The sequence below is a fragment of the Myxine glutinosa genome, chromosome 5, assembly GCF_964187855.1.
Source record: "Myxine glutinosa chromosome 5, kmMyxGlut1.1, whole genome shotgun sequence".
NCBI classification, from domain to species: domain Eukaryota; kingdom Metazoa; phylum Chordata; class Myxini; order Myxiniformes; family Myxinidae; genus Myxine; species Myxine glutinosa.
The window spans coordinates 86,926,524-86,951,863 of NC_136265.1; the positions used below are offsets into that span (position 1 = coordinate 86,926,524).

At 48.2% G+C, this 25,340-nt stretch overlaps 1 protein-coding gene across 3 annotated transcripts in view; it reads left to right on the top strand.

Moving 5' to 3' along the window:
* LOC137415082 (uncharacterized) overlaps window positions 1-25,340 on the top strand; it is a 399,049-nt gene that overhangs the window by 360,062 nt on the left and 13,647 nt on the right. Inside the window, exon 1 of one of the 3 annotated variants that reach the window (XM_078778290.1) lies at window positions 204-308. The exons of the other annotated variants lie outside the window; for them this stretch is intronic. The gene's annotated coding sequence lies outside the window, so the exon portion shown is untranslated. Of the gene's footprint in view, window positions 1-203; window positions 309-25,340 lie in introns of those variants that run through there. 3 annotated transcript variants of the gene reach the window in all.

A 25,340-nucleotide genomic window follows, 5' to 3' on the forward strand; every position in this document is an offset into this window, starting at 1 on the left:
GCAGAACGTAATGCTTTGGTATCGTGATGTTTTTGACACGATGCTATTCCTGTGGGGAAATGTTTTATTTTCTCTCTTCAAGGAATACCTCAAATCAATGATTTTAATGATTTATTTATTTATCTATTTTAAGAGTATGAAAACACCTCTGCATGTGACACAAGATGCCTGCATTTAATAAAAGTTACTTTTTCCAGATTTCTTTGTGAAAGTGGAAGTGAAAGCTGAGCATGACATTGATGTTCACCTGGATCGACCTGAACCCAAAGATGCCGAAGCTTCTATCCTCAAGAACCATCCTCATGAAGGTTTCTGTCAATGTCGATACATTTTGATTCAAACAGTTTGATGATGAACTCTGGTGTTAAGAAAAAAAAACATGACATTATGATTTCATTTCTTTGAGAAATAACCACGATGGTAAATCAATTTCTCAAACATCAATTATCACCTTTATCATTATACATAAAATATTTTAACCAACAATAATATACCTTGTTGTATCCTATTTCTTCATTTGTACTATCGTCAATTCCGATTTAATATTAATTGGACACCTTTTATTGGCACGTATTATTATTTCACTAGTGGGGTCACACGTGGGAATCCCATGGGCATGGACGTCTGTGACATTTGGACATATTGAGTTAGATGCTGCATCTGCACATCCAGTTTTACAAAATGATTACTGGCAATTTATCAGATCCACAAATGATGTCATCTACACAATGTATTTACTTCTGATAATATGTGAATGCATGTGTGTGCACATCGGAAATACAGTTTGAAATATGTAATTACATCTCAAGTAAAATGTGACTTCAAGAGCTCAAATCCTCTACTTCCCGCCCCCATCCCTCCCACATCACGCACACTGCACTGGGGAGTGGGTCACACACGGGGGAGAGTGGGGGTCGCTTTACTCATCTCCCCTCATTCTTTTCCAACTCCTCCTCACTCCTCTCCCCCGCCCCCAGTCTCCTATCCCCCTCTTCCAGTGTTCTCTCCCCCTCCCCAGTCTCCTCTCCCCCCTCACTGGCAGTTGTTCCAATCGAGCAGGTATGGCAAATGATTATCTTCAACATTATTATCCTATACTTCATCCGGATTCATCACAGTTGCTCTTGTATATGTTTGCTGAACACACATTACCTTCCAATGTCTTTGTTGCTCAGTATCCCGTGCAAGTCTGCATACCTCCGCCAGGCTGAACAATTTAAGTTTTGGGTCCCACTTGTCGGTCAGATCTGGGTCCGAACCTGACTCAAAATTGAATTTGGCTTGTTCTTGTCGCCTAACCAACACATCCACCTAGTTTATGTCGAAAATCGTCCACAACTTTAAATATCTTGCTGCATATATAGTTTTTGGCCCTGTCACTCATTTGTGAAGAATCACTTAAAAGTGATCTGATCTTGATCCAGATTCAAATCAAATTGAATTGATTCATCCTTGTCACACACCCAACCTGTCCACCAAGTTTCGTCCAAATTCGTACCTAACTTTTTGAGATATCATGCTATAAATCGGGTTTCGCCCCATCTTTCAATGGTGAAGAATCATTTAAAAATATTCTCCGATCTGGATCTGCACAAAATCTGATCATTTATTTCTTATCATATTCCCAACTTCTGTCCTGTCCACACCTTCTTGAGACATCCTGTTCAAAAGCAGACAGACAAAGCCAGACAAACAGACAGTCATGGGTGAAAACATGACCTCCATCCACCTTCGGTGTCAGAGGTAAAAATGATCTCATATACAGACTTGGCATTTAATATGGAATATTTTTTTTTTCTTGACTTGTGTTTACTTTCTTAACTCAGTATATCAATCTGGTGAGTTTCTTTCACACTTTGGTGATTTATTTGTTAAAAGAACCATGTCACTGATTGTCTGTCGCAGCAAGAAGTCGACAACAGGATTATATCACAGGTGGCGTGGCAAAATGTACGGACAGGTGCATTTGATGATTGGCTTCACAGTCGGGTATACAAGGGTTGTTGCGTTCTGTATTAGTGGAAAACAACTGCTGCACGTCTCCAAAAGTTATTGCCGCTTCCTCTGGAGATGGTCCGTCAACTCGACAATGCTGTTTGTCATGGAGTGGTGGCTTTACGAAATTACGGCATGAGACGGAGTGCTATTGCTCGGCAGTATGGCATCACTCAAGGTCAGGTGTCAAAGATCCTGAAACGAAATGCTCAGAGGGGTGTCCCTACTCCAATACTGAGGCCAGGAGGTCCCCGCAGAACCACAAGGAGGGATGATCGCCAGCTGCACCGGTTAGTCCGCAATGGCCGTACCAAGTCAGCTAATCGGCTTAGGGCTGAGTGGCAGCAACTGACAAATGTGCCTGTATCCAGAAGGCTAGTCAACCAACGACTGGTTCAAGCAGGCTATCGTGCCAGGCGTCCCCTGAGAAAGCCACGCCTGACCAGACAACACCGCCAGCGCCGATTGCAGTGGGCCAGAGAGCACCGTCAATGGCAGCCAGGACACTGGAATCACGTGATCTTCAGTGACGAGTCTAGATTTCTGGTCTATCGTCAAGATGGCCGCGTCCGAGTGCGCAGACAAGTGCATGAAGCCCACAACGAAGATTGTATAGTGCCAAGAGTCCAAGCTGGAGGTGGTGGGGTGACCGTTTGGCCTGCTTTTCATGCAGGGGGCAAAACTGACCTGGTTGTTCTGAATGGAAACCTGAACCAGTTCAAGTTCAGGGCCATTCTGGAAGAAACATTGCTTCCATTTGCTCGTGCAGCCTTTTGAGGAAACTTTGTCTTCCAATATGACAATGCATGGCTTCATCGTGCTCGCATGATCCAACACTTTCTTGCTGACCATTGTGTAGAGCATATGGAGTGGCCTGCCATGTCCCCGGATATGAATCCGACAGAGAACTTGTGGGCAGAATTAACACGTCAAATCGACCACTTGGACCAGCAGCCGACCTCTGTGCGTGAATTGCAGCAGGCTATTGTCACTGCATGGCAAGCGATTCCTGTCCAAACCTTGGCAAATCTCGTGAGCAGCATGCCTCAACGTGTACGTGCTCTCCTGAATGCTCGTGGGGGTTACACAAAGTACTGAACTGTAATTTTACTGTCTGTAATCCCAGTCGTAATTTAACTTTTGTTTTTGTTCAAAAAAATTTGGGCTAATGTGCAAAATAAAGAGATACTTCTGGAAAACGTACAGAAGTTTAACACAGTGCTGTCCATGAATTGAGTTCGATATCAGTTTCCATCACTTTCAAGGATCAATTTATTTGTTTCGAAATGTCGAATGTGGTTTTTGTTTCTTTTAAAGGTCACATTAACAAAATCTCGAATAACTTCAACATAATTCCAATGAACTTTTGGTTCGAAGACATCTTGAAAAGGAAGTTCACCCCCACAAAAAAAATTCCATATTAAATGCCAAGTCTGTATATATTGTTGCGGACCGCGGATAAGATGTTACTGGATTTGCCGAGCGGATGGCAGCCGCGGCCCGAACCTTTTAACAATTACTAACCCGATCCTGAAACGTTGGCCAAATCGTGCCACAGATATTCAATGAGGGAAAAGACAAAGACGACGGATGTGAAGAAGAAGAAGAAGAAGACAAAAAGGGTTTGAAATACGAATATGATTTATTTCTATTTACAGGACCAAAGAAACCAAGGAAGAAGGAAGGATAATAAAATAAAGACAGAAAGAGGGACGGACCAGAAGGACACAGTGAAAATTAGCTTACCTATGCAGTCTTAATTATAACCCCAGGACAAGACACACAAAACAGACTACGAGCAAACTCACACGAATGGGGAAATTGCAGGCAGGAATGGTCGGAAGGAGGAATAGCTTGGCGGGAGAGGAAGGTTCAGCGGGATCGGTCGGGCTGGAAGCGGACAGCCGCCGTCAATTCTCGAGCTGGGATCGCCAAAACCGCCGCGGTTCCAAACTGCACGGCGAAGCTCCTCCGGTGCACCGTGCACTCTCCAAAGCTGCTCATTTGAACTCTTTCTTGGCACCTCTGTGCAACTCTCTCTTGGCGCTTCTCACTTGGCACTTGTTCTACTTGGCACTTGTTCTTCTGCCGTATCTCTGACTCTCTTCTGTCTCTGGCGCACTTGTTGCAACTGCAACCACCTTCGACTCCTTCTCATCACTCCCCAAAGGCTTCCGCGTGCGCTTTTTATAACCCCGCCGGCGATCAAGCCGCCGGCCTCCAGGACACGCCCATCGGTGAGCTCGCCTCGGCCCTGATTGGTCGGCACGGGCCCTCTGGCTCCACCCTTGATGACGATGGGCGGCACGCCCAGGATTCGGCAGCTCCTCCCCCTTCTTCTCCAAGCCGACCTCATGGCTAATGGAGTCGCGGTGAATGCAGTTGGCAATTGAGGCTTTATTAAATGAAAATGAAAGGGGATCTATCTGTTTGAATTCAGTGCAATGGAGTGTCAATTAATGGAAGACAAATCCTTAGCCTATTACACAGAATAAGGAAATAACTACCAACAAGCAGGAAATCTATGATTGGCTAAACGTGATTGTTTATGACCTAATTACGGGACGCACTTTGACCTTTATACACAACTGGAGGAAGGAGGGCGATATTTTTACAACAATTTACACAACAATCAAAAAAACACAATCCTCATATCCACAACAATATATATTATACTGCATGAACAAAAAAAATGCATATATGCACTTCGTTGTAAAATCACAAGCTTCTGGCCTAAAACATGTTTTTTTGTTCATTTGTTATTATATATATATATATATATATATATATATATATATATATATATATATATATATATATATATATATATATATATATATACAGTGAAACCTTGACTTACGAGTTTAATTCGTTCTGTGACCGAGCCCGAGCTCTAGCGGCTAGAGTGCCGGCTTAGGATCCTAGGATCCTGGGTTCGAATCCCGGTCAATCGCTGAATTAACGCCAGGGGGGTTGACTCAGCCTGTCATCCTTCCGAGGTCGGCAAATTGAGTACCAGTTCACTGGTAATTCCCTGCTTGTCGTTAAAGGCGGCAAAAAGGGTTGGCGTCAGGAAGGGCATCCGGCCGTAAAACATTGCTTCAAAAAGGGGACCGAAAAACAACAACAACCACAGTTCCCGAAAAAGGCCAACCCCCGCTTGCGGGGAAAAATGGCCTCTATAGGTGGTTTTGTGACCGAGCTCGTAACTCAATTTGCTCGTTTCTCAAATTAAATTTCCCCATTAAAATGAATTGAAATGCTATTAATCCATTCCAGCCCGCCAAAAACCACACCAATTTTTAAAAAAATATGCAGTATATATAAAAATATCTCGCGCTTTATATTTCACCTGTATGCAGCATACAAGTTGGCAGGATGGCCTGGACTGGAGGTACCCACACTTGACTCTAAACTGTCCAGCCTGGGTTTGAATCCCGACCCAGCTATAACCTGTCATGTCGGTGTTTCACAGGCAGGGTGATTCATCAATGTGTGTACCGCTAAACTGGGCGCCCCGTTTGCGTCCCATTAGTTGTTGGATGTTAAGGATCTCACCGTTTCTTCCACAAAGAGAAGGCGAGCTATCGCCGGCACTCTGAACAAGTTGTGGCCTGGCATGCTCTTCTCCTCTGCCGTTATATACGTCCTCCTCGGCATCTTTTTCCAGAAGAGCCCTGTCTCGTCACAGTTGAAGATTTGCTGGGGGATGTATCGTTCGGCTTCTATCAGTTCGGCAAAAGTTATAATAAAATATTCAGCTGCCTTCACATCCGAGCTTGCTGCCTCACCATGCCTGACGACGGAGTGAATGCCGGTCCTCTTCTTAAAATGATCAAACCATCCCCGACTGGCTTTGAATGACTCTTCCGATGCCTCGTCCGTTGATGTTCCCGCAGTCTGCTGCACCAAATCCCCGTAAATGTCTCGGGCCTTCTCACACATGATGCTCTCGGTCACGGTATCTCCTGCGAGCTGCTTCTCCGTCAACCACACAAACAACAACTTCTCCATCTCTTCATGGACAGAGGTCCGGAGCTTTGAAATAATCGTAACGCCCTTGGCTGGCGTTATAGCCTTTATCGACTCCTTCTGCTTCAAAATCGTACATATCGTAGAAGTACTACGATCGTACTGCCTCGCCAAGTCGACAACACGCACACCTCGCTCATGTTTTTCGACGATTGCGTGTTTTATATCCAAGCACATCATCCTCTTCTTCTTCTCAGTTCTGCCCTTGGCACTCAATTTCTTAGGACCCATGGTTAAAACTAAGAAATTTTCCAAAATAACCAAAATTCGAAAACAAAGCAGCAGCGATATACGGCAGAGATGCTTGCACGGCAAGATAACCACGTGACCGGAACCCACCTGGTGGCGGGTGGCGTAAGCTCGTAACTCAGATCTCGGCTCGCATCTCAAAGCAAAAAACCGCCCGAGCGACGGCTCGTATCTCGGAAAACTCGTAAGTTGGTGCACTCGTAAGTCAAGGTTTCACTGTATATATATATATTATATATATATATATATATATATATATATATATATATATATATTGTAACGATTTTGAGAAGTGTAACGGGTTTTGAGAAGTGTAACGGGTTTTGAGGAGTGTAACAATTTTGGAGGAAGGGTAACGGATGTGAAGAGTATGGTTTTGGTATGGTAACATCCTGGTAATGTAAATAATGGTCGCAGCCGTCCTCCTAATTAATTTCATAGAACATACACGCAGGTCACGATATATCTTTTAAATAGTGTATTTCCTTATTCCATGTAGGCTAAGTATGTGTTTTCCACTTGATTGACTTTGCATTGTATCAAACAAAATAAGCGTAGGCCCTTCCAATTTCCCCAAAACCTCCCTTCCAATTGCCTTCCGCATTTTGGCTGGTTTTCTTCAAACCACCATTGGCCACGAGGTAAGGTTGGGGAAGAAAGGCGTGTCTCCACCTCGTCATAAGAAGCAAGGAGTGAACCAGCCCTAACAGCCAATCAACACCGCGGTGAGTGACCCGGTAGGCGCGCCCTCGGGGTCGGCGGCTTGATTTCGCTGGAGGTGATAAAAGCGACTGCAGGGGACTGCTTTGGGAGATGACTGGAGAGGAGCAACGAGGCTGCACCAAGGAGAGGGCTTGAGAGATACGCTGGGGGATGACCTGGAAGAGGAGCGCAATCCACCGCAAGCCCTACCTACCTGCCTGCATGCAATATCCCCTGTCGTTGGAGAGACGCGCTGAACGGAGGGAGACGGCTCCACCCCAGGAAGAGGAGCAGGTGTGCCGAGCCAGCGCGTGACGGCCGCGGATACGCGACGGAGGTTTTCCCGCCAAAACCGCAAGGGGTTGAATTGCCTTCCTCTCAAGCAATCAACCTCGAGCCATTACCTGCCTGCAATATCCACCGTGTGAGTGTGAACGTCCTGTCCTACTCGTTTGTCTTGGGGATTAAGTAAATGAAATAGAATAAGTTAACAATGCACTGTGTGACTGCTCTTTTCCATCTATTGCTGTAAATAATATTGGTCGCTCTAAAATATTGCTTGTGTGTGTATAATAAATATGTTCTTCCTCCAAACTCTGTCTTTCTTCTCTCTTCTTCTCTTTCGGTCGTTTTAGAGGTTTCCCAATTGAATATCTGTAGCGCGATTAGTCAACGTTCGGTTGGAATCGGGTTCTAATCGGGGAGTAACTGTTCGGACGCGGTTAAATACACCACCGCTCGGTAAAATAACATCCAAAAACCGTGTCCGTAACAATTGGTAGTCAGGAGATGGGATTCGAACCTGGGACTAAATTTATTTAGCCCAAATTTTGGACACCAATTGTGTTAGTACCGTAACAATTGGTGTCGAGGAGTTGGATTCGAACCTGGGACTAAATTTGTTAGGCCCAAAGTTTAAAAAAATTTTTGGTCAAAATTACGAGCTGCCGAAATTGTGTTTTTTATAAAACCCGAATTTTGAGATCGCGCCATGGACAATCAAGGCGATCGGATGTCGGTGGGGGAGATAGACGGGTTAGGGGTAACCCAGGAACCAGGGGAAATGTATGTGGAAGAAAGGGAGGAGGAGAGCAATGAGGAGGCGGTTGAGGGAGTAGCAGGCGTGCAAAATGGCGTCCTCGCGCACGTGGGTGTAGCGGCACCAAATTTTGCCACGCCCGCGACAGTAGCAGCGCCGCCGTTGGATTCGGACCTTTTGTTGCTACAAATCGGTGCCCTTATGGACAAAATGAGGGACGAAGCAAGGGCTGATAGTGCGAAAATGGAAAGCAGAATGATGGGGGTAATGAGGGACGAAGCGAGGGGTACCGGTGAGGGATTAGAAAAGAAATTTGAGGGATTAGACAAGAAATTTGAGGGATTAGACAAGAAATTTGAGGGATTAGACAAGAAATTTGAGGGGTTAGACAATGGGATAGAAGGGGTGAAACATGGGTTAACGGGGGTGGAAAACAGAATGGCTGCCCAGGAGAATCAGTTAGAGGGGGTGAAAAATGGGTTAATGGGGTTAGAAAATAGGATGGAGGACAAATTGCGGGAAATAGGGGAACAATCCGCCCGGGAAATCGAACAGATGGGGAACCAGATGGAGGAAATACGACGAGGAGTGAGTGAGGAGGTCTCGGGGCTGCGCGAGGAGGTAAAGCGAGGCGAAAAGCGTATAGAGAAAGAGGTGAGAAATAATACGGCAAAGTTACAGGGGGGAATAGAAGATCTGACGGAGGAGGTGGAGCAGCTGACAGAGGGACAAACTAAGTTAGTGGAGCAGGTTCAAAAGAACACTGCGGTACTAGGAGGGTTAAAGGCGACACAAAAAGAAATTAAAAACGAATTAATAGCGACGCAGAGGCAATGTCAGATGGTACGAGAGGAACTGACAATGAGGGTGGAGGAGGTGACAGAGATAATGGAGACAAAGGACCGGCAGGTGAGGATGCACATAGAGACGGTCACGGTAGCCTTAGAGGACGAACTTGAGGGGACGCACCGAGAAATAAAAGAGGTTAAACAAAAACTAGAGGAAGTGGGAGAAGAGGTGAGTGAAATTAAGAAGGGACGGACAGAAACTAAGAGGGAGATAAAGGAGGAAGTCATGGAATATGTACAAGGTCTGTGTTCAAATCATGATGTGATGCTCACTAACCAAATAAAAAGTTTGCAGGTGGCAAAGGAGGTGCGACGAGGTACGGAGGTGAGTGGCAATGTACATGATGTGAGGGGGGATTCAGTCGGCTTGGGGATTGGTTTGGATCCGGGTGTTCGTGAAAGGCCGTTGGTGAGGTGTGTGACAGGACAGGTGTGCGAAAAAAGGGGTGTGCGAGAATGTCCGACCATGGGGTGTGTGAGGAAAAAGTGCACGCCGAGGAGTGAGTGTGCCGTCAAGAGTGAGTTGGTCGAGGCGCGTGTGCGAGGGAGCGCAGGGAGGCGCGGTGTGGTGGGTGTTACGGAGGAAGTAGCGAAAAGGTGTGCGCGGGAGGACGCGCGAGGGGGGTGTGTGGCGGACGGGTGCATGGGGAGGGCGCATGCTGTCAAGAGTAAGGGAGAATGCATGCCTGTGGTGAGTGTTACGGAGGAAGTAACGAAGAAGTGTGCGCGGGAGGATGCGCGAGAGGGGTGTGTGGCGGACGGGTGCATGGGGAAAGCGCATGCTGTCAAGAGTAAGGGTGAGTGCGCGACTGAGAGTGGAGGTGAGAGTCGTGAGAGTGAAACGGAGCGTGAGCTGGTTGTGACAGGTGGGCGAGGATGTACACCTGGGATGGAAGGATGCACACCTGGAATGGTAGAGCGTGTGTGGGAAGGCACATTTGAGTTGGTAGTGAGGCACGTGGTTGGGTGTGCGGGTGAGAGCACACCTGTGATCGTCACAAAGGAGGTGACCGAGAAAGGGGCGCGAAGCGGTGTATTGGTGAGGTGTGCGAGCAACGAATGTGTGCCAAAGTGTTCGGTGGTCAGGTGTGTGACCAAGGCTGTGAGTGGAATGGGTGTACCGAGGTGTGTCAGGAAAGGTACGAGGAGAATGGGAACAGCTGCATGTATGAGCAAGAAAGGGGTAGCGTATGCTTGTAGGAATCCAGGTGAAGCGTCGACGATAACTGGGTTAAAGGTTAGAACGACTTATAGCCGACTCGGGCCCTCGGTGCGCGTCGGGCAGCTTCGCGTGCCGCGAGGACCAGCGGGGATCCGAACCACGGCGGTTTCGAAAGGACCGCCGTGCGCGATCCACGCTGGGCCTCGCGTGGAGCGGCCGCGTCCGGGCTCCACAAGGCGGAGCGGGCAGCTCGATAGGAAGGGTCGTCATGGCGACCACTTTCTATTGAGACGTGCCGGCAGGTCGAGATCGGGACATTGGATGGCTCCACGCCGAAGTGGTGCATGGGATCTCGGCCCGGGTAAGCCCCCGCCCCGGCCCCGAATGCGGGACGCATCCAGCCGCCAGCACAAAAGAATCCGCGTTCAGTGCTCGGCTGTACGAAGCCGGGCTGTAGATGTGAATTGGCGCACCGAGAGGATGTAATAAGTAGACGGGTGATGTGAATTGGCGCACCGAGAGGATGTAATAAGTAGACGGGTGATGGTGATAGTGATAGTAGTGATTTGAAACGAAATTTAGAAAAGTGAATAGAATTGGCAGTAAATGGAAAATTTTTGAATTGTTGGATTTGGACGAGCGAAATTGGTAGTGAGAGACCCCCGATGTGGTGGGATGGCAAATCCACCATCCCTCACAGGTGGGGGCAAATGCGCAATAGCTTATGGGGTGTATGGCAGTGAAAACTAGCCCGGGTGGGTTAGGTTATATTGATAGGGCCCTAGAAGATGACATTAGGTGACGTTAAGTTTAGTTAGTGACTGATACCTGTAGTGGGGACGCAGGTAGATTAGTGTGGATTATAATGACGTGGGAGCGCAATAGTTTAAAGGGACGACTGGGAAGCGCAAGTTTCAGAGGGGAGAAGTTAGCTGAGATGATGCCGTGCGTGTGAGGATTGAACAGGTGAGAATGGAACAGGTGTGATTGCACAGGTGTGCAACTGAACAGGTGTGTGGAGCAGTGTATGAGGGAGTAGTGGTGATTGCGTGTTGTGTTGACCAAATGGTCCAGGAAGAAAGGAGGGTGCAGGTGGCACCAGGTATGATTGCACAGGTGTGCAACGACAGGTGAATGAAGAACAGGTGTATGTGGCTGTATGGAATAAATGGTATGGAGTAGTGAAATGGATGGTCGTGGAGTGAGAATGGTGGAAATTGTGGAGTGGAGTGGATGGTGCGAAGGTGTGAATGGGGGAAGAGTGGACCCCCATCACGGATACCCGGGGCGGGTAGTGTAAGTGTTAGGTAGAGGGTACAGGTAAATTGTGGTTGGATATTGGCATCTGTGGTGCGGGTGACAGAATGGTATGTGGATGGGTGCGTTGGTGTTGTGGAAATGGCTGGGCGTGTAGCCTGTTAGTGTGTGTAGTTGGTTTGGGCACTCCACCACTGTGAGGATGTCGGCCAGGTGAGGCCGCAGGTGGGCTCTGGGAGCCGGTAGTAGTTGTTGTGGATGGGGCCCGAGGATCCGGAGGACGGACCCGGGTAGCCCAGTGCCAGAGGGCACCATGGGGTGACAGAGCCAGGAGAGGGGCTGTCCCCAGGTAGTTAGGTTAGGGTGAGGAGCTAGGTAAGCTCGGGTGGCAACTACAGTGGTGGAGGTGTGCAGGTGGGTAGACCTGTTGGGAGAGGTACACGTCGCAGCCCAGAAATTGTGCTAGAGCACCGGGAGATGAATCGGGGGAGTGAGACCCCAAATTGAGGAGCACCACAGTTTGGCCAATGGGAATTGGTTATTAGAACCCATAGTGTAAGTTGGCCAATGGATTGGCAGGGAAAGACCCCGGGTAGTGTAAAGTGTGTTAAAGTCATTTAGAGGATAGTTAGGATGAAGGATCTCCTCGCACCATCTGCATCCACTCACCTGAGGTGACAGGTACTCCACACCATGCCATGTTTGATTATTTTTTACTGTGCAAATGTTTGGGTTGTGAGACGCATCATGACGTGGGTGTGACATTGTGCGTAATTCCATCTCTCCCTCCTTTTGAGGATTGATGATGAATTGAGGATGGCAAATTTTGAAGTAGAGGGATTGTGGTGACGAATTTGGTATAAGGGAAATATGGGGAAGACGTGACAGTAGTGACGAATTTGTAAATGGGTAGATTTTGTAAATATGGGGTAAGAGCAAGGGTAGTGTAGGTGACAGGGGGGTGACGTACGGTAGGGACGAGCTTTCTCACTTCGCCCTCCGTACGCATTTCACCTTGCATTGCCTTGTTTGACGTGTACCCTTGTGACCTTACCCCTCGCTCAATTGTCTTTCTTTTGTCTCCCACATGACCTGTGCGCCATTGGGTGCCGAGGAGAGCGTGCGTGAGGTGGCCATTGTGCGCCCGAGATTCCCAGAACCAGCACGCATTGCGTTGATGTACCACTTTATGGACCGCTGTTCGGCGGCCAAGTACCACTTGATGGACCCCAGGTTCTGGGGCAGAGCACCTCTGTTGGAGACCGGCCATAGTGGCCAGGGAATCTTGCTTGCGGACCTCGGTAAGGTGGCACCTATGCCAAACAGGTGGACCACCCTTAGTTGGCCCCTGAGGCCCTAAATAAAAATGGACACAAGTTGTGCTTTTTTTTAGTATGTCCAAATAGGCCGCATGAAGCCAGAAGACGTCGGGAAGAACATCGGCCCAGCAGAGAAGGAGAAGACCACCACCAGTTGTTTTGTTGTGTTTATTATGAACCATGGTAACCGCACCGGATGGTGTTTTTGGGTGCTTTGTGGTGTTTGGGTGCTTTTGGGTGCTTTGGTGGTATTGGTACTGGTGCATCGATGCAATGCGTGCTGTCTCCTCCCTCCCAACAGGAATTTCTTTCTCTTGTTCCCTAAAAAGAAAAAGAAAAAAACACACAGGTCCTGGGTTGCGTTGTAAATAAGAAATCACGTCATTGTAAATAATGCTCCCCACCGTAAATGTATAGTTTGAGAATAATTCCGTAATTCGGTTAGCTGTGGGCTTGAGTCTGTTAGACAGGATGCAATGCAATAGGGGGACATACTTATTTGTGTTTTAAAATTGTCACACTCAGGGTCAGGTTAATTGTAGAGGGAATTACACCTACATGTCACACTCAGTTAAGTCTAGTAGGCCCGAGGACGTGCCTGAAGAAAGGAGGGTGCAGTGTAACGATTTTGAGAAGTGTAACGGGTTTTGAGAAGTGTAACGGGTTTTGAGGAGTGTAACAATTTTGGAGGAAGGGTAACGGATGTGAAGAGTATGGTTTTGGTATGGTAACATCCTGGTAATGTAAATAATGGTCGCAGCCGTCCTCCTAATTAATTTCATAGAACATACACGCAGGTCACGATATATCTTTTAAATAGTGTATTTCCTTATTCCATGTAGGCTAAGTATGTGTTTTCCACTTGATTGACTTTGCATTGTATCAAACAAAATAAGCGTAGGCCCTTCCAATTTCCCCAAAACCTCCCTTCCAATTGCCTTCCGCATTTTGGCTGGTTTTCTTCAAACCACCATTGGCCACGAGGTAAGGTTGGGGAAGAAAGGCGTGTCTCCACCTCGTCATAAGAAGCAAGGAGTGAACCAGCCCTAACAGCCAATCAACACCGCGGTGAGTGACCCGGTAGGCGCGCCCTCGGGGTCGGCGGCTTGATTTCGCTGGAGGTGATAAAAGCGACTGCAGGGGACTGCTTTGGGAGATGACTGGAGAGGAGCAACGAGGCTGCACCAAGGAGAGGGCTTGAGAGATACGCTGGGGGATGACCTGGAAGAGGAGCGCAATCCACCGCAAGCCCTACCTACCTGCCTGCATGCAATATCCCCTGTCGTTGGAGAGACGCGCTGAACGGAGGGAGACGGCTCCACCCCAGGAAGAGGAGCAGGTGTGCCGAGCCAGCGCGTGACGGCCGCGGATACGCGACGGAGGTTTTCCCGCCAAAACCGCAAGGGGTTGAATTGCCTTCCTCTCAAGCAATCAACCTCGAGCCATTACCTGCCTGCAATATCCACCGTGTGAGTGTGAACGTCCTGTCCTACTCGTTTGTCTTGGGGATTAAGTAAATGAAATAGAATAAGTTAACAATGCACTGTGTGACTGCTCTTTTCCATCTATTGCTGTAAATAATATTGGTCGCTCTAAAATATTGCTTGTGTGTGTATAATAAATATGTTCTTCCTCCAAACTCTGTCTTTCTTCTCTCTTCTTCTCTTTCGGTCGTTTTAGAGGTTTCCCAATTGAATATCTGTAGCGCGATTAGTCAACGTTCGGTTGGAATCGGGTTCTAATCGGGGAGTAACTGTTCGGACGCGGTTAAATACACCACCGCTCGGTAAAATAACATCCAAAAACCGTGTCCGTAACAATATATATATATATATATATATATATATATATATATATATATATATATATACTGGTTCTAAGACCGGATTCTGACATACATATATATACACACACACACACACACACACACACACACAGACTTGGCATTTAATATGGAATATTTTTTTGTGGAGGTGAACTTACTTTTCAACATATCTTAGAACCAAAAGTTCATTGGAATTATGTTGAAACTATTTTAGATTTTGTTAATGTGACCTTTAAAAGAAACAAAAACCACATTTGACATTTCGAAACAAATAAATTGATCCTTGAAAGTGATGTAAACTGATATCGAACTCAATTCATGGACAGTACTGTGTTAAACTTCTCTACGTTTTCCAGAAGTATCTCTTTATTTTGCACATTAGCCAAAAATATTTTTTTAACAAAAACAAAAGTTAAATTACGACTGGGATTACGGACAGTAACATTACAGTTCAGTACTTCGTGTAACCCCCACGAGCATTCAGGAGAGCACGTACACGTTGAGGCATGCTGTTCACGAGATTTGCCAAGGTTTGGACAGGAATCGCTTGCCATGCAGTTTCAATAGCCTGCTGCAATTCACGCACAGAGGTCAGCTGCTGGTCCAAGTTGTCGATTTGACGCGTTAATTCTGCCCAGAAGTTCTCTATCGGATTCATATCCCGGGACATGGCAGGCCACTCCATATGCTCTACACCATGGTCAGCAAGAAATTGTTGGATCATGCGAGCACGATGAGGCCGTGCATTGTCATCTTGGAAGACAAAGTTTCCTCGAAAGGCTGCACGAGCAAATGGAAGCAATATTTCTTCCAGAATGGCCCTGTACTTGAACTGGTTCAGGTTTCCATTCAGAACAACCAGGTCAGTTTTGCCCCCTGCATGAAAAGCAGCCCAAGCGGTCACCCCACCACCTCCAGCTTGGACTCCTGGCACTATACAATCTTTGTTGTAGGCTTCATGCACTTGTCTGTGCACTCGGACGCGGCCATCTTGACGATAGACCAGAAATCTAGACACGTCACTGAAGATCACGTGATTCCAGTGTCCTGGCTGCCATTGACGATGCTCTCTGGCCCACTGCAATCGGCGCTGACAGTGTTGTCTGGTCAGGCATGGCTTTCTCAGGGGACGCCTGGCACGATAGCCTGCTTGAACCAGTCGTTGTTTGACTCGCCTTCTGGATACAGGCACATTTGTCAGTTGCTGCCACTCAGCCCTAAGCCGATTACCTGACTTGGTTCGGCCATTGCGGACTAACCGGTGCAGCTGGCGATCATCCCTCCTTGTGGTTCTGCGGGGACATCCTGGCCTTGGTATTGGAGTAGGGACACCCCTCTGAGCATTTCGTTTCAGGATCTTTGACACCTGACTTGAGTGATGCCATACTGCCGAGCAATCGCACGCTGTTTAATGCCGTAATTTCGTAAAGCAACCACTCCATGACAAACAGCATTGTCGAGTTGACGGACCATCTCCAGAGGAAGCGGAAATAAATTTTGGAGACGTGCAGCAGTTGTTTTCCACTAATACAGAACGCAACAACCCTTGTATACCTGACTGTGAAGCCAATCATCAAATGCACCTGTCCGTACATTTTGCCATGCCACCTGTGATATAATCCTGTTGTTGACTTCTTGGTGCGACAGACAATCAGTGGCATGGTTCTTTTAACAAAGAAATCACCAAAGGGTAAAAGAAACTCACCAGATTGATATACTGAGTTAAGAAAGTAAACCCAAGTCAAGAAAAAAAAAAAATTCCATATTAAATGCCAAGTCTGTACATATATATGTCTGTTGGGTCGTGATATGTAGAGCAGAGAGAGCTGAGTAGGTAACATGCTTCGAGGTGTCGCGGAAAGGAATCTGACCCTGTAATAAGTTCTTCATGTGTAGGCGTTTTGTTGGGTAAGGAGTATACTTGTGAATCTACCAGTAGGTTCGTGTGTTAAGTAGAGTTCGGGATTAAAGAGTAGCCTCACCTGCCTAGCCAAACCTTTGTCCCTTTTGCCACTGCACACCACAGAGACATTCCGACTAGTCCTCAGCGCAACACCAAGTGACTCCCTTCCCTGACATGACTGTGAAAGAGAACCGGCAAAAGGAAACCAGGCCAGGACACCGCCGATAATGGCCGCCACCACCTACACCTCCGGAGAGGACTGTCCACCTCGAATAGCATGCAGAATGACACCAGGAGCAGGGAGTGGGAGTGACGCAGTGGGCGTGCACCTGGACGAGTCGGTGGAGGAGACTGATTGGTTGGCAGCGCGCCAAGGCTGACGTGACCGCCGCGGAGTGATATGAGGCGCAGCAGGACTTTGGTTGGAGTGAGTGAGTTGCGTGGAGTTGGTTGAGAGCAGTTAGTTCGCGTTTGTTGGTTCGAAAGGAGAGATCAGCGAGCGCCGAACGCGAGTCTGAAAGTGAGTTGGTTCAGAGCAGTTGACCAGTTCGGTTCGCAGTTCACGGCTTGAGTTGGCAGTCCCGGTGCGATCCCGAGTTTGGAGAGTCCTGTCCCTGGTCGAGTGGAGAGTTACAGCTCGAGCAGCTTTAGTCCCGGCCGGCAGCCCGAGTGGGGTTCGCTAGCGTCGTGCAGCCCTGCGTTGGACCTTTTGAGCGAGGGACCTCGTGGTGTACCGTTGAACCGACGAGGCCTGGTGGTGCTCGGAGGCGGGCGGAGAGGGCCGCGTTACACTGAAGACGACAAAGACCAGATAAGCCCGAGCTCCGCGGTTACACTTTACATGACGAGACATTTTCTTTCGTATTCACATTCCTTTGTTCTTGTTTCTGAAGTCAGTGTGTGGGATCCCAATTTCGGTTTCTTATTAGATTTATTATCGCGTTTTCCTGTCCTTGCTTTTATTTTGAATAAACCCTTGTATTATTTTGCTGTACATACTTGAACGCAGTTTTCCGTGTGGTTGATTCAATAGGTACGGCTTCAGGGCTCTCGCCGCTCCCCTCCATCCCGCGTGCTTTGGTGTAGCTTTTTGGTTTCGGAGTCGGCCATTGAGTTCTCGCCTCAGGGGCGAAGGCCTTCGCGCTCTGCATCCGTGACCGCCTGATATTAATCAAAGACGGTCACGCGACAATCTATATATAATAACAAGTAAACGAAAAAACATGTTTTAGGGCTACAAACTTTTATTTTTTTAAAGTTTTAAACCTATTTTTTTAAATTAAATTTTGATCAATGAAAATGTACTGGAAAAGAGAACCGTGGGCCAAATTTCAGGTCTCTCGGACAGATGGAACCTAGAAAATGAACGGCTCAAAGATTTGAAACGGGACAAACAAACAAAATTCAGATGAAGTTAAATAAAGCGTGTAAATTAAAAGGCAGTGTCTGTCCATCCGTCTGTCTCCTCCATAACTCCAAAACCATGAAACCAAGTGGCCCCAAACTTTTCATGCAGACACCTGGACCTCTAACAGATTGCAATGCTGAAAACTGGGTGTTTATTGAATCGGCTTTTTGGGTATGTTATAACCTGATTTGGTGGCTCACCAATATAGTGGCCCACCATCTTGGTCATCCCACTGCACCTCGCTGGGTTCTTAAGCCGCCATTTTGTTTCAGCCTACTCAAACGTGCCTTGCCTTGGAAACACGATTGATTTATCATTGCATAATTGAAGCATTTCATCAAAATCTGGATTCGGATATGAGGATTGTGTCGTTTAAATAATCTCCAAATCTGTAGTGAAATCAAACAAATTTACCATATCTTTTGATTTTACAACACCTCCACATGCAGCAACTACACCTGGATGCGTACATACCCCCACACCCAGCCAGTGCGAACGCAGACTACAACAACAAAATCGCCTCCACTTCCAGGATCCACAGCACCAAACAAGTAAACATGGTGGAACACTCAAACACCCACCTTTATACCCTTCACCACTCACCAACAAAACACACCAGATCATTGACACACGCACACACACACACACACACACACACACACACACACACACACACACCATTCACACATCTCCATTTCTATTCCGTAACCTCAACCTACAACGTTCGACGTGCTTCCATAAACTTCCTCCATATCCAAAGTGAGCCTTTCAGGGCCTCCTCCACTTCCAAAATCGCCTCCACTTCCAGGATCCGCTTCCGGCTTCCGAACGCAGACTACAACAACAAAATCGCCGCCACTTCCAGGATCCGTTTCCGGTCCCTCGAGCGACGGGGCTTGCTTTGATCTCTCCACGGCATCAAAGTTTGAGTGTTTTCCCGTTCGTTTCTTTGTCAAATTTCCGCTGCGTATTTTGTTGTGTATGTGTTATTGTGTGTTTCTATTTGGTTTTGGTTTTGTAGTTGTTGCAAATTTGTGTGTAATTAGTCGTTTCTTTGTCCGCGCCTCGTGCGGCCTGGTGTCTCGTGCGGCCTCCTCGTCTCGACTTGTGCCACGCCCCCTATATTCTCGTTTGTTCTTTCACCTCTGCTCCTGCTTTCTCAAATCCACGTTCTCACTTAGAGACTTTTCCCAGATTGTTTTCATGGTTTTGTTTAAATATTTATTTATTTAAATATGTTTAAACCGCAGTGGTGATCCCCCCCACACCCCTCCCCCAGGATTTCCATGTTTTAAACGTTTCCCAGTGTGTACCCTGGATAAGAATAGGTACGCCGTATCCCTGCGTGTCGTAGGAGGCGACTAAGAGGGTTGGCGTCAGGAAGGGCATCCGGCCATAAAAAAAAAACATTGCCTCAAAAAGAGAACCATGACAATTACAACTACATGTGGGCAGGGTACAGCCCGAAGTGGAGATCGGTTTCTGAGGTTTGGGACATGGAATGTAGGGACAATGACAGGGAGATCAGGAGAAGTGGTGGAAGTATTGGTCAGAAGAAGAGTGGACATATGTTGTGTGCAAGAGACGAGATGGAAGGGAAGTGGTGTGAGAATGGTGAAGGGTAGGCAGGGACAGAAATACAAGTTTGTGTGGCAAGGGTGCCTGGAGGGCGTGAATGGTGTTGGTGTCCTGTTTTCTGAGGAGTTTGTAGACAGTGTGGTGAGTGTGACTAGAGTGAGTGATAGGTTGATGATGGTGAAAATGATGATTGGAAAGCTCTTGGTGAACGTCATCTCGGGATATGCTCCGCAGGTTGGTCGGAGCGATGAAGAGAAGGACAAGTTCTGGTGTGCGATAGAGAAGCTGATGGAAAACGTGAAAGATGAGGAAGTTGTTGTGGTAGGAGGAGACCTAAATGGACATGTGGGAAGGAGTATGGATGGTTTTGACGGAGTTCATGGGGGTTACGGATATGGTGTGAGAAATGGAGAAGGTGAAAGGATTTTGGAGTTTGCTGATGGAGCTGATTTGTTGATTTGTAATACTCAGTTCCAGAAAGAGGATAATAAGCTTGTTACATACACGTCAGGTGGGTCGACGACAACCGTTGACTACCTGATGGTGCGTAGGCGAGATAGGGGGCACCTCCGAGACACAAAGGTGATCCCGGGGGAGGAGGCTGTTTCACAGCACCACTTGGTTGTCTGCGACGTAAGGGTGAAAGGTGCGAGGAGGGCTCGGCGGGTGAAGTACCAACCGAGAATGAAGGTGTGGAGGTTGAAAGAGGTGACAGTAAGGGAGGCATTCAAAGAGAGGCTGAGTAGGGTCGAGGATGATGTGGTTGAGCTTGAAAGTGGTTGGGTGTCAATGAAAGCTAGTCTGTTGGGAGCCATTGGTGAGGTATGTGGATGGACAAAAGGACCACCGAGGCACTCGGAAACATGGTGGTGGGATGATGAAGTTGGAAAGAGGATTGACGAGAAGAGGAATAAGTTCAAGGAGTGGCAGAAGGCGAAGGGTACGGGAGCAGAAACAGCAGAGCATGAAAGTTATAAGGCAGCCAGGAAGGCTGCAAAGAAAGAGGTAGCAAAGGCGCAGGAGGCATGTAGGAAAATGTTCGGAGAACGCTTGGATTCAGAAGAGGGTCAGAAAGCAGTATTCAGGATTGCAAAGCAGATAGCGAAAGAGAGGTGTGATGTGATGGGGGTGAGCTGCTTGAGGGATGAAGTGGGACAAATCGTTGTCGACCCAGATGGAATTAAAGGAAGATGGAAAAGATATATGGAAATGCTGTTGAATACGGAGAATGAATGGGATGGCAACATAGAGAGTAACCCAGTTTTAGGACCGGCAGAGAAGATAACTGAGAAGGAAGTTGAGGAAGCGATAAAAGCAATGAAGGGTAGAAAAGCGGGAGGGCCGACGGGAGTTGTGGGAGATATGTTGAAGGCAGCAGGAAGTTGGGGTGTGAAGAGAATGACAGAGATCTGTAATCTGGTGGTGAAAGAAGGCCGCATTCCAGTTTATTGGGAACTGAGTACCCTCGTCCCTCTATACAAGGGGAAAGGTGACCCTCTGGAGTGTGGCTCGTACCGAGCGATAAAGTTATTGGAGCATGGAATGAAGGTATTGGAAAGGGTGTTGGAGAGGAGGATAAGGAAGAAAGTGATCGACGAAATGCAGTTTGGATTCATGCCAGGAAGAGGAACGACAGACGTGCTTTTCATTGTGAGGCAGTTGCAGGAGAAGTACATGGAGAAGAGGAAGAAGTTGTTTCTTGGGTTTGTTGATCTGGAGAAAGCATTCGATCGGGTTCCACGCAAAGTATTGACATGGGCATTGAGGAAGTTAGGAGTGGAGGAATGGTTGATCAGAGTAGTGATGGCAATGTACAAAAGAGCGCGCGCAGCTGTAAGGACGAAGGACGGGAACAGTGGTGAGTTTGAGGTGAAGGTGGGAGTGCATCAGGGGTCGGTACTAAGTCCACTACTATTTGTAGCTGTGATGGAGGTGCTGGCTCAGAACGTAAAGGAGGGTTTACCGTGGGAGTTGGTGTATGCAGATGATCTGGTGTTGATTGCGGAAAGTATGGATGGACTGAAGGAAAAGATGAACACGTGGAAGGAATGTATGGAGACAAAAGGTCTGAAGGTGAATATCGGAAAGACGAAGGTGATGGCAAGTGGTAAAGCATGTGGTGAGGTGGAAAGAACTGGGAAGTGGCCCTGTGCTGTGTGTAGGAAGGGTGTCGGAGTGAACTCCATTCAATGTACAATGTGCGCTGAGTGGGTTCATCAAAAATGTAGTGGTCTGAGAGGGTCATTAACCAGTGTGGCAGCAACATTCAAATGTAAGGTGTGCACAGAGGGAGCTGCAGATGGAGGAAATGTTGAGTTGGATCTTGGAGACGGCGTGAAGCTGGAAGGTGTGAAAACATTTTGCTACCTCGGAGACATGCTGAATGGAGAAGGTGGATCAGACTCGGCAACGGTTGCTTGAGTGAGATGTGCATGGAAGAAGTTTCGGGAATTGAGTGGCGTGCTGATGATGAGGGGAGTGTCGTTGAAGCTGAAGGGAAAGGTGTATGCTGCATGTGTGAGAAGTGTTATGATTTATGGGAGCGAGACATGGGTAATGAACGTAGAGCAGCAACGAAGGTTGGAAAGGGTGGAAATGCGAATGGTTCGACGGATGTGCGGAGTATCGTTGAGAGAGAGGAAGACAAATGATGAATTGCGAAAGATGATGGGAAGAGAGCCTGTGATTGATGTTGTGAAGAGGAACAGGTTGAGATGGTTTGGTCATGTGTTGAGGAAGGATGAAAGTGACTGGTTGATAAGAGTGATGGAAATGAATGTAGAAGGAAGTAGAAGACGGGGAAGACCGAGAAAGACTTGGCTAAAGATGGTGGAAGAAGAAATGCGGGCAAGGGGGTTAACAAGGAGAGATGCAGAAAATAGGGCAAAATGGAGAAGATTGTCATGGGGACCGCAAGGCTAACCCCCGCTCTAGCAGGGAAAATGGCCCTTAAAATGCATGTTGTTGTTGTTGTTGTTCCAGGATCCACAGCACCAAACAAGTAAACATGGTGGAACACTCAAACACCCACCTTTCTACCCTTCACCACTCACCAACAAAACACACCAGATCATTGACACACACACGCACACACACACACACACACACGCACACACACACACACACACACACACACACACACACCCACACCATTCACACATCTCCATTTCTATTCCGTAACCTCAACCTACAACGTTCGACGTGCTTCCATAAACTTCCTCCATATCCAAAGTGAGCCTTTCAGGGCAACCTGGGCCACTTTGTTACACATCCTCCTCCTTTCTGTCCCACACAAACCAAGCCGAGTAAGAAATGCAGAAAAAGAATTGCCAATACACCCTCCACACCCCACCTCAAATGGCTGACAAGAAACTCGCCAACCCTTCTCCCGACACTCTGCCTCCAGCTCACTGTACTTTCCTCTCTTCCTCTCGTGCACCTCCTCCATGTTCTCTTCCCAAGGTACAGACAAATCCCCTGAGGTGACCTGTCTTGTTGCACCTGACCAAATGACAATGTCAGGCCGCAACCTTGACACACAGATCTCCTCTGGGAATACCAATTGTGGCTTTAGGTCTGCCACCACCTGCCAATCAAGAGCATCTGACAGCCCTCTTGCTTTCCACCTCCTCCTCTTTCCACCTCTTACCACTTGGCCCTCTTTGACAAACAACACCTCTCCCCCATCAGTCTCCTTCTCCACTCTTCTCTCTCTCGACCTCAGCACCACTTGTTGCACCATCTGCATCACCACCGCCAGCACCTGATCATGTCGCCACCTGTATTGTCCTGCTGCCAATGCTACTGAGCAATGAGCATGCACTCGGTGCATGCTGCACCGTTCCCAAACCTCCACACAAATAACATCTCTTCTCCTGCAACAACCCCCACAATCTCAAGGTCCCTCAAGTTTCTCAACTTCTCAAGAAGTTTGGAACAACCAGGACTCTTCCTGGGGCTGGCCGCCCGGCCAAACTGACCAATATGCAGGCAGTCCCCTGATTACGAACGACCGACTTACGCACGCCAGTACTTACGTACCAACCTACGTGAAGCCTATTATTTTAAAAAAATAGTGGGGTCACCCGTGGGAATCCCACGGGCATGGGCGTGTGTGACATTTGGACATCTTGATTTAGATGCTGCACTTTCAATTTTACAAAATGGTTATTGGCAATTCATCAGATCCAGAAATGGTGTAATGAACACAATTTATTTATTTCACATATGTGACCCCTCACTCCTCTCCACCTGACACTCTCCTCTCCACCCTCACGCCTATCCAATCCCACTCCTCCTCACACTCCCCTCCAATACCTCCTCACACTCCATTCCAATACTTCCTCACACTCCTCTCCAATCCCTCACACTTCTCTCCAATCCCTCACACTCCTCTCCAATCCCTCACACTCCTCTCCAATCCCTCACACTCCTCTCCAATCCCTCACACTCCTCTCCAATCGCTCCTCACACACCCCTCCAATCGCTCCTCTCACTCCCCTCCAATCGCTCCTCACCCTCCTCTCCAATCGCTCCTCACTCTCCTCTCCAATCACTCCTCACTCTCCGCTCCAATTGGTCCTCACTCTCCAACTCCTTGCCCCTCACTCCCCAACACCGAGCTCCGAGCTCTCCCACCCCTAGCTCCTTGCTCTCCAACCCCTCACTCCTTGCTCTCCAACCCCTCGCTCCTCACTCTCCAACCCCTTGCTCCTCACTCTCCCACCCCTAGCGCCTCGCTCTCCAACCCTTCACTCCTTGCTCTCCAACCCCTCGCTCCTCACTCTCCAACTCCTCGCTCTCCAACCCCTCGCTCCTCGCTCTCCCACCCCTAGCTCCTTGCTCTCCCACCCCTAGCTCCTTGCTCTCCCACCCCTAGCTCCTTGCTCTCCAACCCCTCGCTCCTCGCTCTCCAAACCCCTCGCTCCTCACTCTCCAACCCCTCGCCCCTCACTCTCCAACACCTCGCCCCTCACTCTCCAACTCCTCGCTCCTCACTCTCCAACTCCTCGCTCCTCACTCTCCAACTCCTCGCTCCTCACTCTTCAACCACTCGCTCCTCACTCTCCAACTCCTCGCTCCTCTCCAACCCTTATCTCCTCACTCTCCAACCCCTAGCTCCTCACTCTCCAACCCCTTGCTCTTCACTCTCCAACCCCTTGCTCTTCACTCTCCAACCCCTTGCTCTTCACTCTCCAACCCCAAGCTCTTCACTCTCCAACCCCAAGCTCTTCACTCTCCAACCCCAAGCTCTTCACTCTCCAACCCCAAGTTCTTCACTCTCCAACCCCTAGCTCTTCACTCTCCAACCCCTAACTCCTCTCCAACCCCTCGCTCCTCTCCAACCCCTCGCTCCTCTCCAACCCCTCGCTCCTCTCCAACTCCTCGCTCCTCTCCAACCCTCCTCACCGTTGTTTCAGCAGCATCCTTTGCGAGTCTGTGATCACGTTCATCGAGGGTCTCGTTCTCCTGGCTCGTTCTTTTTCTTGCTGCAGTATGGTGGGGTCACCCGTGGGAATCCCACGGGCATGGATGTGTGTGACATGTGGACATCTTGATTTCGATGCTGCACATTAAATTCTACAAAATGGTTGATGGCAATTCATCAGATCCAGAAATGGTGTAATGAACACAATTCATTCATTTCACATAATATGTGACCCCTCACTCCTCTCCACCTGACACTCTGCTCTCTCCACCCTCACGCCTTTCCAATCTCACTCCTCCTCACACTCCCCTCCAATACCTCCTCACACTCATCTCCAATCCCTCACACTCCTCTCCAATCCCTCACCCTCTTCTCCAATCCCTCACACGCCCCTACAATCGCTCCTCACTCTCCTCTCTAATAGCTCCTCACTTGCCTCTCCAATCGCTCCTCACTCGCCTCTCCAATCGCTCCGCACTCTCCGCACCAATCGGCCCTCACTCTCCAACACCGAGCTCCTCACTCTCCAACACCGAGCTCCTCGCTCTCCAACTCCTCGCTCCTCTCTCCCCAACCCCTAGCTCCTCGCTCTCCA